This window comes from Pinus tabuliformis, chromosome 5_2, assembly GCF_031772625.1.
Source record: "Pinus tabuliformis cultivar Carrire ecotype Pingquan chromosome 5_2, CPIR1, whole genome shotgun sequence".
Lineage (NCBI taxonomy): Eukaryota > Viridiplantae > Streptophyta > Pinopsida > Pinales > Pinaceae > Pinus > Pinus tabuliformis.
The window spans coordinates 944,151,873-944,163,936 of record NC_142306.1 but is presented as its reverse complement, the minus strand read 5'-3'; the positions used below and the strand labels follow the sequence as shown (position 1 = coordinate 944,163,936).

The following is a 12,064-nucleotide window of genomic DNA, read 5'->3' as shown; positions in this document are numbered from 1 at the left end:
TCTTTACATCCATCTGATGGACTTTCCAACTGAACTGAGCTGCTAAGGCAAGGACAAGCCATATGGTACTCATCTTGGCTGTAGGAGCAAAGGTCTCCTCATAGTCTATGCCTTCCTTCTGTGAGAATCCTCGAGCAACAAGGCGAGCCTTATACTTGTCGAGGGTCCCGTCAGCTTTGTATTTTACTTTATACACCCATTTGCAGCTAATGGGCTTCTTCCCTGTAGGAAGATTAGAAAGGGTCCAAGTGTGATTCTTTTGAAGACTCTGGAATTCTGCTTCCATAGCCTGTTCCCACTCAGGTATACCCTTAGCCTCTAAATAGGTTTGAGGCTCAAAAACACTGTGTAAGTTAGCCATAAGAGCAAAATTTACTGTAGGCTGGTGTTTGCTCTTATTTCAGGAAGTTCTACCTTCAAGGAGCTCATTATCCCGGAGATCACCAATAGTTTTAGCCCACCATTTAGGCCGGAGAGTAGAAGAACCAATATCAGGAGTGGATGAAGGAGGCTCAGGAACAACAGGAGCAGCAAGAAGAGGATTATTTTCCGGAGGAAGCTCAGGTAGTGCATCATCAAATACTGATGCTGCATCATCCCTCCCATCAAGTGGACCTAACAGAAGAAGAACATTGTGAGGCTGATCCTCAGAACACTGCTCAGAAGTAGGAGACTGAAAGAATCCTCTGTCTTCATCAAACACTACGTCCCGACTGAAGCTAAGACGACCAATGTTTATATCTATCAGCCTATAGGCCTTGTGGTGGTCACTGTACCCTGTCATCATGAGTTTCTGGCTTTTGGAATCCAATTTAGAGCGCTTGGTAGCTGGAATCCAAACATATGCAACCGAGCCAAACACTTTGAGGTGACTGATCTGAGGCTTACGACCAGACCAAACCTCTTTTGGAGTCTTCCCCTTAACAGCCTGAGTAGGTGATCGGTTAAGAAGATAGATAGCAGTAAACACTGCTTCAGCCCAAAATTTGTTCGGAACACTCTTGTGTTGTAACATGGAACGAGCCATTTCAACAACCGTATGGTTGCGACGTTCGACAACACTATTCTGCTGAGGAGTGTAGGGTGTAGTTAACTGGCGTTTGATGCCATGGGTATCACAGAAGTTGGAGAAAGTAGAAGAACAAAATGCCCCCCCATTATCTGTCCTAAGAGTTATGATATTATAGCCAGACTCTTTTTCAACTAAGGAATTAAACTTCTGAAAGATACTAAATACATCATATTTATTTGGAAATTACACCCACATCTTTCTATTGAAATCATCTATAATAAGCAAAAAATATTTGCAACCAGTAATAGAAGATGTATTCATAGGACCACAAATATCAACATGAATTGACTGGAGTACCTTAGATGCGCGCCCAGATTCTCCATCCTTGGATAAAGACGGATGTTGCTTGCTAGCTTGACAGGCGCCACACGCTCCCAACTGCTGAGTCTGAATATCAGGTAACCCTGACACAAGTCCTTCCCGAGATAGCTGAGAGGGATACTGAATGTTTAGATGCCCATATCTTTGATGCCACAGAGTGCTGATTGGAGAAACACGTGCTGCTAGAGCCACTTCTGTAGAATCACCAGTGTTAAGAAGCCTGTATAGGCCATGGTCCTCTAGGCCAACAACAACCATAAGACGAGTTTCCCTGTCAATAAGGGAGCATTTGTGTGCACTGAACACTACATCGAGCTGGGGAGAGTTCTTCATAAGCTTGCTGACAGACAACAGATTAATTTCTATACCAGGAACATAGTACACATTCAGGAAGATGAGTGTGCACCCACCAGACTGGATCTGAACTGTACCTCTGCCAACCACTGTGTACTCCTCACCTCCATCGAATACCACAGAATCACTGAAAGATGAGAAGTCAATAAACCAGTCACGCCTGTGAGAGAAATGACGTGATGCACTAGAGTCAATGTACCAGGCAGAAGACGGGACATGATCTAAGGACTTCTTAGCCATAAAGGCATAAAAGGCAGATTCCGTCTGCTTGGAATGTTCTACAACATTTTCTATCTGATGAGGCCCTCCCTGTTTCTTCTGTTCAGAAGCAATCCTCTGTCGGCAATATTTCTTCATTTGGCTGAACTTGTGACTATAATTACACTGCACATTTTTCTTCCTAGTAGGATCAAAAGGCTGAGAAGGACCTTTCTGCTGAAAGGACGGAGAGGACTGATATTTTGCAGCAAAAACATTTTCTGAGGAGGCTGATGAAGCACCACTACCAAACTGTTGTTTCCAACAATCCTGCTGCATGAGTTTGGTGCATAACTCCGGAAACTTTAGATCAACATTAGTGGAGGTAATGTTGAGTGTTTCTATGAAGTGCTCATAAGGTTTTGGTAGACTTTTCAGAGTGATGACTACCATATCTTCTTCCTCCATGGTCCGACCAATGGCTTCGAGCTGATCTCGAATCTCTTTAATCTTGTTAAGATGTTCCTATAAAGACATATGTTCATCCATCATGATGGAGAACAACTGATTCTTTAGAAAGAAATCTTTGCTCTTGTCGGATGTCTCGTGCAATTCCTTCAAATGTTGCCAGATTTCAGTCATAGATAGTTTGAGAAGCATAACTACCTCTCGATTTTGATCATCAAACTTATCTTGATCGGCACCAGCTGTACCAGGACGGAGCTCTTTGCCCAAAACGAGCTGGTCAAGGCGCCTATATTAAAAAATGGTCAACATTCTCTGTTTCCAAATGTTATAATTGGTGCCATTAAAGCGCTGACTGCCTTCTAACATTAGATTGGTTAGCGAGGCCATCTGCATGTTTCCCAAGACACAAAAAGCAATAAAGAAGTCCTGCACGGATTTCAATGCAGATGCCCGCTGATCTGGACAAAATCTGACAGATGCTGGTGTAAATATGAAATAGAACCAGAAATCGTTCTGAGAGGCTTAGGCAGGAAGGAATGCCAAATGCTGATTCTTCCACGCAGGATCGAACACCGAGAAGCACGATTTACGTAAATAATCACTGGCCAGGAACAACTTTAATTTTAAATACAGCAACAAATTGAGCCACTTTAGGAACGCAGAACAACAACGTGCAATCTATCCCTTGAATCCACGATAAAAAAAAAAACTTTCCACGTGAAAGATAAACGCGGATTTCACAATCGTTGGTTGTTAAAAACTGCTACGCACTTACGCGGGGACTCGCATGGCACCTTGTTTCTCGAATGACAGGAAACCCAATCCACGGGCACGGAAGATGATTTTGACGTTTAAAGCTTGCAGGAGTTGATGGCGTCGAAATAAATCCGTAGGTGAGCGCTAAATTCCACTGTAATCGTTTCCTAAAGCGAACATTTGCAATCAAAATGTGGCGTAAAATTCTTGATACTCCAGCAATTATCTTTCTGTTTGTCTTCTTGATAGCCAATATACAATTTATCACCGTCGCAACCACTGCCAGAAATCCCAGCTATATGTCCGTCTACTACAATGCTACATTAATGTTGTAGTCGGTGGTGGCACAGCGGGCTGCCCTCTGGCCGCTACGCTATCTAAGAACTTTAGGGTTTTAATACTGGAACAGAGCGGGCTCAGCTTAGTAGAACACGTTCCTGCGAATATGATGCGACGGCCCCGGCTCAGAAATTTTGACGCCACGCGGAGAGAGAAATTGCATCGACCAGAGTGACGCACAGGAAGCGGTCAAGAAGTCTTAGGAAATCGCGGAGGAGGCTGCCAAGTGGTCGCAGGGAATCGCCGTCGAGGCCACCAAGAAAGCCGATTAGTGGATCAGTGGAAAAATACGGTGTCACAGATGAGCTCCGAGAATTCGTCAAAGGACTTACTCTCGACACCTTCAAGGACTTTCCACTTGATAATTCCGTGTCTTCGCAATGTCTGCCACAAGAGGTTTAGTTTGTGCAAATATCTCCTCGGCTGATAAATCCAGCGGGGACTGGTTTTCAAACTGCGACTCGAGTCCAAATACGATGAAGGAACGAGCAGGGTAACGATGAAACCCCAAGCAGAGCCCGTCCTCGAATCAACAGGTGCCAACGTCAGTTAAAACGAAGAATCGCTCTAAGGTCGTCTCCGTATCAGAAAAAAATATTTTCAGATTCCTCGCACAAAAAATCCACACGGTAAAAAAAAATTCAAGTTCGAACAATGTCAAACAGCTTTAAAGCAAGCACTCAGATGCAAACCCCTAGAGAGTAATTTCGAAATGAAACACAAAATTTTTCACACAATGAAAAAATACCCTAGCTCTGATACCATAATCAATGAACGAATTGAACTTATTTACAATGAGCAGTGAAGCTCAATAAATAGTACAACTGTATTAACAGAAGCAGCAAGTTTCTACTAAGAAAGTAGAAACAGCAAGTTTCTACTAAGAAAGTAGAAACAGCAAGTTTCTAACAAGAAACTGCTAATTACAATCATAGATGAGCAGTAAACACTAAAATAGCATTATTCTAATACAAAGTCCACGAAGTGGTGTAAGGTTAATGTTAATTTTTGGTATGTTCTATGCTTAAGAGCAGTTTACTTCAATTTCTTAGTTAGCCCAATATCAATGTTCAGTTTAGCAATCACATTAGCATGATAGTAAAATGCAGATTGAACATAAACATAAACAGTAGAAGACAAGCCAAGACAAGAGGACACAAGATGTGGCACCAGCTAGGGACAAACCCCAATGTGGGGAAACCCTTGATCAAATCTTCTTATATTCTTCAATAGTTCAGCAGAGAGAGAGAGATAGTACAAATGATTTAAAGTCAATACTGACTTGCCAAATAGGAGATCAGACATCAGAGATCTTCACAATGAAGATGACACAATGAGGTTGCAATTCTGACACCACAAATGATAGCCCTAGAACAGCTCAACCAATCACCCAGAGTACTGTGGCTTTCCTTCCATAAGACCCTCCTTCCTACGCTGCATCACTGATTATGTCAAAGCTGCTAATCTGGCACCTTTTACATGCTTCAAGGACTGGTGCTTTTCTTAGCAAACCTGATCACTGGTTAGGGCACAAACTCTGTCTGCTACAACACCCTAAACACACCCAACGTGCACCCAACAACCCACCTATAGACTGTGGCTTTCCTACATACAGTCCCTCCAACTATATGCTGCCTTATAGGGCTGCTATCCTCCCTGAACGCAGCTCCTAAAGGCTTCCAACTGCTGGCTATGGCCTACGGCCTAGCCCAGCAGTGGACTGTAACTTCGGTCCCCTCAATCAGTGCCCCAACAGTCCCTTTCTCCTCTTTTCTGCAGCTTCTTCTGCCTTGCAAACCGAGCTCAAGAACAATCCTATCGAGCCCAAACAACCCTGAAATAGACCATGCTGTCACCTACAACAATGTGGCTTTATTACAGAATTACCACGCTGATTTTTCTAGACTCCTTCATGCTGTTATAGGGCTCCTTTTGCTGCGGCTAGGTCTCTCCTCGTCTGGCTGCGGCTATGAATTCATAATCTGCGGCTAGGGCTTCATTGACTGTGGCTAGGTGACAGCAGCTAGGTCTCTCTTTGAGCTGCGTATTAGGCCTCCTTTGCTGCGTCTTATGCCTCTCTCTAGACTGCGAATAAGGCATCCTTCTTGCTACGAATTAGGCCTCTCTTAACTGTAGTTTAGGGCATCCTTTAGATAGCGGATTAGGGCTTCTTTAGACCTGTGGCTAGGTCTAGATCTCCTTTCAAGGACTGCGTCTAGATCTCTTCCTTAACAGCTGCTAGGGCTCTCCTTCAACTGCGTATTGGAGTCTCCTCTTGACTGCGGCTAGGGCTAGATCTCCTTCTCTAGTACTGCGGCTATGTCTCCCACTTGACCTCTCTTGCCACCAAACCCAAACGAGTGGAGAGAGATCATGAGAGATGTGTGTGACAAATGACTTGAGGTCACCTCTATTTATAATGCAACGTTGAGGTTGAGCTGGGGTAATTTGCTTGCTGGCCGACCTTGACATTTTGTCAAATAATACAAATAAATTCATATCTCCATAAATACATGTCGGAATCGGATTATATTTAGATCAATCCTACACCTCTCGAAGAGAGGAATCCAAGAAAAATATCAGCTGCCATAAATAAGATGACCCACATGGAATTTGGCCCTAGTTGCCAATTTTCTTGGGTGCTTCCTTATTTGAAACTTTCTATTTTCTCCTAGAGTTAAAGTGCATCCTTTAGTGGAAGCTATTTATGGAGCTGGAGCTTTTGTTGGTATATTTTCCCTCTTATTCTTACTATTTTTATTAGAGTTTGAAGTGTTACCGATATTATTATTTTACATAAGCCACAAAGTCCACGAAGTGGTGTAAGGTTAAGGGTAATGCAAGAGGGTTGTAATTGTCACCATAGTAACATTTTTTTCTCACTTAACACTGGCTATCCTTTGGCACAAGGGGGATATCCCCAGCCTTAGGATTACTAAAGCTTTAGGCAAATTAAGGCTTTGGTGAAGTGAAGAGTTGCTTTGGTAAAACATATTTTCAATGAATATATTGGGTTTATTATAAAGGAGGTTGATGGGGATTTGGGAATGGCTAGTGCTAAATATTTTATGGGACTTATGGAGTCATGAAGCAACAATGAAGGCTGATAATGGATGATTGATGAGAGTACTAATTGCTGTTATAACATGTATAAAATTACTAGTCTTTCAGATTTAATATGGTTTGAAATAAAAAATTGAAGGCCCTTCCAAAGGTGCCCTTTTATGAACATGAAATACGAAATATAGGTGATTTATTCCTAGCTGAAAATTAATGGTACATCTTCCATAGAAATAGCATACCAACAAATTATTGAACCGAGAAATAAAACAGGAAGAATATTAGTTAGAATGCGCGCTTCATCCAAGATTCTCCTTCAAGTGACAAAACTGCCCTTCTTTTTGGAAGCCTTATTGCGGCAGCATTATCATATAGATCCCAGAAACATAATTCAGCAAAATATGGAGGATGGAAAGCTACATATATGAAATTTCAGTAATCACAGAGTGATGGAGAAGATCTTCAATACAAGCCAAATCCACAAGATTATTTTTCCCTCAAACCATCAGCAATCATTACAATAGGATTTAGAGCTCAAAACCTCCTCAATATATAATAATATTATCGATGAGTTAGATCTTGGATATCTCCTAGGTCGCCATAAACAATGATATCCTCCAACTACCTCTAGACAAGTAAAAAAAATCTAGAGCAATAAAATAACACAATGAAATGGAAAAGATAATAGAGATGCCACTTGTCCTTATCTAGGGCAACATGCCTCCTTGTTTTTGGGCACTTTGACCACATAGATGAACTTCTAGTGGTACACCCTCCAAGAATTCTTCAAGATATATTAAATACCCCTCAAAGGCAGAGCACTCTACTAGGATAGAGATAAATCATGCCAAAGATAGTAAAAAAGGCTAGGGATAGAAATGTGACGGATAGCAATATGTCCATGTAACCATCCCTCACCTTAACATGTGTGCAATAATAATATAATAAGGGAGTGATCCACTAGTATGTGAACAAGTCAACATGAAATAACCACCATATGCTCAAAATATTAAAAATATTCAAGGTGCTCTTTCCAACAATATAGCCACTTCGTTCTTCAAGAAGATACCATAGGAACATGTGCAAGATGGTCTACCAAGCTGTTATAACAAAACCAAAAGTGGTGGAATGACCTCAATAAATGTGCCAATTTGGTGGAATCCAAGTATTCTATAATAACTTCAAGAAATAACATTAAAAACCAATGTTGCAAACATCCTGATTTTATCATGAAAAATCGTGAAATTGTGATTTTTTGGCCTAGCTGATGTTGGCCAACTTTTTCTAAGATTTTCTCGATTTTTATGATTTTTTGGTTTTCTGGACCCTTTCCCATTTTATATTGATGTCGATGTTTGCAACATTGTTAAAAACTTGTCCCAAGAAAATGTGCTATAAAGTTAGGATGAGCTCTAACACTTGGATAAAGACACTACTAAAGCCATAGGAAAACACATGAAATAATGTGCAAAAACCATCACCAACTATCCAAACCATGGATGCCAATGTGGAACGACCTAGAATAATGTGCCAATAAAGTCCTTATCCCAACCAAATATCTGAAAGAATGTAATGCATGGGGAGCGCTCCATCTCACCCAACAGCTCAAAAGACCCCAAATCATTGCTGAACTATTTATATCAACTAGAGTGTTCTATCACCCAATAACAATTTGTGATGAAGAATACACCACTATAGCCTTTGAAGTTTGGAGGTTACATCAACGTTGAGATGTGGACACAAGTAGAACTCTTCAGTAGAGTAACCGTGAATCATGATGAACATGGAAACCATGAAGCTAATAACAGCATCTACCAAAGGAGCTCCTCCAATGAAGCCATAATGATACCGATCCCATGGAAATTTGCTCCAAGGGGTAGCAGAAGTAGGGAAACAATCGTGTATATTGATGCTGCTGTTTAAGACAGGTCAACACCCACCTAAGTGGTCAACAAATATGTTGTCGCAAAGGAAGTGTTAGGTAAAGTGTGTGCGCAAGCTAAATGTCTACTCTTCAATACGCCAAAATGCTCCATCAAATAGACCCGCAATTGCATGTCATGTGCAAAGATGATGGCAACTGGATATATCCTTTGAGGTTTGAAAAATCAATAGTAAGGGACGAGAAAAAGCCATCATTCTTCAACATAGCCTGTCTGGGCAGGGTCCTCAATTTAGATAAAATCGTCATGCTACATGAGAAGATGACACCTGGCTCCATATGGGGACATGCACTCTACTCGAGAGCATATGAGAAACTCCAAAACCTATATATGTGGGACATCCCGACATGAGAGAGATGAGAACATATTGAGGGAGAGGTGCAGCACTCTCATCTTGAAACCACACATAGTTAATGGAATAATATTCATGTGTCCATAATTTCTAGTACATAAAAAATTTCTCTAAGCAAGACATGAGCAGAAATGACAATGCAGAAATTGTAAATCCTACTCTAATGTCCACAAGGGCTTAATCTTCTATTTTACTATTCATGAGAGCTTATTGATTCTATTTTTTTTGTACCAGTACATGGCATCAGAATAATATGTCTTGAGATAATTCCCATTCACGGGTAATGGCAACTTCTCTCCATCCAGATGGTTGAGGTAGAAGGAATTTGAACTAACAACATCTTCTATTTTGTAGAGGTCAAGTCATAGCATGTCACATTTTCCATGCATGTCTGGTTTGTCATGTATTTGGTCCCAAATAAGCACCATGTCACCTGTCTGCATCATCCTTGAGTGAGCCTTTCTATTGAACTTTCCTTTTACCTTTACTTGATTTTTTGCCAAGTGATTGGATGCATGCCTTTTCGTCAAGCTCTACCAATTGGTTTATTCTACAATGCTTTCCATGATTTCCAATATATCAAATATCTCATTCCTTATTGCAAATACTAAAAGAGTGAATCTGGCCATAAGTGGATATAAACCCTCAATCATATTATTTATGGAATCAAGTAGATTGATCAAATGGAAGCCTCATTCATTGGAGCTGCTGATGTAAAAGCAAAGATTGATAAACAATAGAATCAAATTCAATCCAGTCACAAGAAGCAACAGAGCATTGGCAGTTGAATCACAGCTCCTACCTGCAATGAATTCATTAATTTTGGAGCTAGAAATAAATCCTAAGTAGAATATCGTCATCAATTAGCCATCGTGCACAAAACACCAGCAATTTTATGCATTCAGATCTGAGATACTGAGAAAAGAGAAAATGTGAAGGCACAACAGATATGTTAATTTTTCTTACCCTAGCAGTCCAGCAATTAGTTCCAAGCAGATTTATGTCTACTGAATAAAATCACAGCTAGGATTTTAACAAAATGAATTCAGCTGAAAGAAAAATGTACCAATCTCAATCGCAAAAATGACACAACAGATTCTACCCAATCAGAGTTGTTCATTAAATTCCGTAGAACTTACTTGGGCCCCCTTCCTTGGAAAATGGCCCAGTTGAGGAAATACATACAACACTGGATCTGATCCAGCTGATCAAGCCCTCCTTGGCTGATTTGGGTCTTCTTGCCGCCCTTTCCTTGGATCCAACACACTCTCAATCTTGTGCTGCTGTATGGTGTGCCTTCTCCTCTCCTTAGCCTTGATTTTATAACTTTACATTGAGCTAAATCCCTAAGCCTAATCTCCAAAGTGATTGATGGCTGAGATTAGATCTCACCTTACTTGAGATCAAGGTCTGAGATTAAAACATATTCACTATGTAATTTATTTTACTTTTCTCAATTTTACCTTTTAGCTCAATAAGCCAACATAGTAATTATGTGCTTTTCCTATGTCTAACTTAGCTTAAGTTACAAAAACAACTTGCTCACACTAGCGCAAGTGTCTAGGGAGACTTTGGGTGACTCCTGCACGCCTAGACACTTAGACCTGTGCAGAATTACTTGTTCAACATCAACAAGATATGAAATCAACATCCATTAATCCAAAGGGGGAGGAAAACACCAAAGATCCAACCTTATATTGGATGGCTCCTCTTCCCATATTTATAGATCTACCTCTAAAATTCAACATTGTTCATTCGTGATGAAGTCATAGATGACAATTCAACAATAAACTGTCTCTAAATGAGATAATTAATGGGCTTCTCGAAATAAATTTTATGATCCATGACAAGTCAAACTTGATCTTCTCCATCTAAACGCTTAAGGCTTGAAGCCTAACCTCCTATCTCATAAATTTATTAATGTTGACCAAGTCAATTGATCCTATATTTATTTAGCTTCATAAGTGAAGGAAGCCACTTTCCCATTCCTTAACAGATAACTCACTAACCCAAGTCATCCATGTCCTCGTTAGAGGCCTGTAATTTCTGGTTTTTTTCCATATATCAAGGTCTTTCTTGATGTTGATAGTGCGCCATGTGCAAGAAATAAAGTGTTTAACAATCCTTAATCATCACTTCCCTTGGCTTGTGCTGTGGTAAGCTAAAAAATGTGGACTAGTGCCTTAGCACTTATTTGCTGGCCATTAAATAATAGGTGCAAAAATGTATGCAGTGACCCCAAATATTGCATTCCCAAAGGTCAAAATGCGTGCACAAGCTGGTGTGAAGCGAGGCAGATATGTTTTCTTATCATGACAAATGATTTCCGTACTCAAAATGCCTGCCATGTGCCCAAAACTCCTGCTTCCAAAATCAAAATTCTGGGCTAACACAGGGCATCAAACCAGCCTGAGTTGCCATTGAAAAATGTATGCCATTCTGTATATACTCATGATTCATTGGATATGACGTGTTCCACCTGATGAACAGTCTTAAGAACATCACATTTTTCAAAGCTGTTCCCAGATGCTTGCAACAACCCAGCCAAAATGGCGATTTCCCCTTTTCACTGTTTTTACATAGCCCTAAAAATGCATGCATATGGCCATCAAATGCACACCCCAGGCTAAAGAAAGGGTATTTTTGAAATCCATGACTAGGGGCATGTGTGTTTTGCTCTCTTTGATCTCTCTATAGGTCAGATTCATGTTTTAAGACAAAATAAGCTGAGCTGTTACAGAACACTACAATTTCTTATGAGATATGCAAATCAGCTGATAACTCCTAGGAAAATGCATATCGCCTTCTCCATAAGCATTCATAATTTAAACTGAGATCAGAGGGCTGTACTAGTTTGCTTGGGTATGTTCTCGTACCTTAAGTTTCCTCAGATATGCTCTCTGCTGCAAGATATCGACCCCACTGAAATAGCACTGACCCTATTTTGCCACTTCTTTAGCCTTCTTCGAAAATGCACACCCTACTTTCTTGGAGTTGACTTGCGCTGTCAAAATTAACAGGAGTGTCTTTTACAACTCAAGAAATCATATGATAGTCTTCTGTGCATAAAGATTTTCAAATTAATCAACTTTCTCAACCTCACTTGGTCATGGCTAGAGTATGAAATGATGCCAAAATTTTCATGAAACCAAAAATTTTATCATGTCATTTTGAGGGGGAACATTTAGCATTGTAGTTAGT

The 12,064-nt window shown here is 40.4% G+C and overlaps 1 pseudogene across 1 annotated transcript in view; it reads left to right on the top strand.

Moving 5' to 3' along the window:
* Positions 1-12,064, top strand: part of LOC149162372 (rhomboid-like protein 20) — a 75,929-nt pseudogene that overhangs the window by 26,125 nt on the left and 37,740 nt on the right. The window lies entirely within an intron of this gene.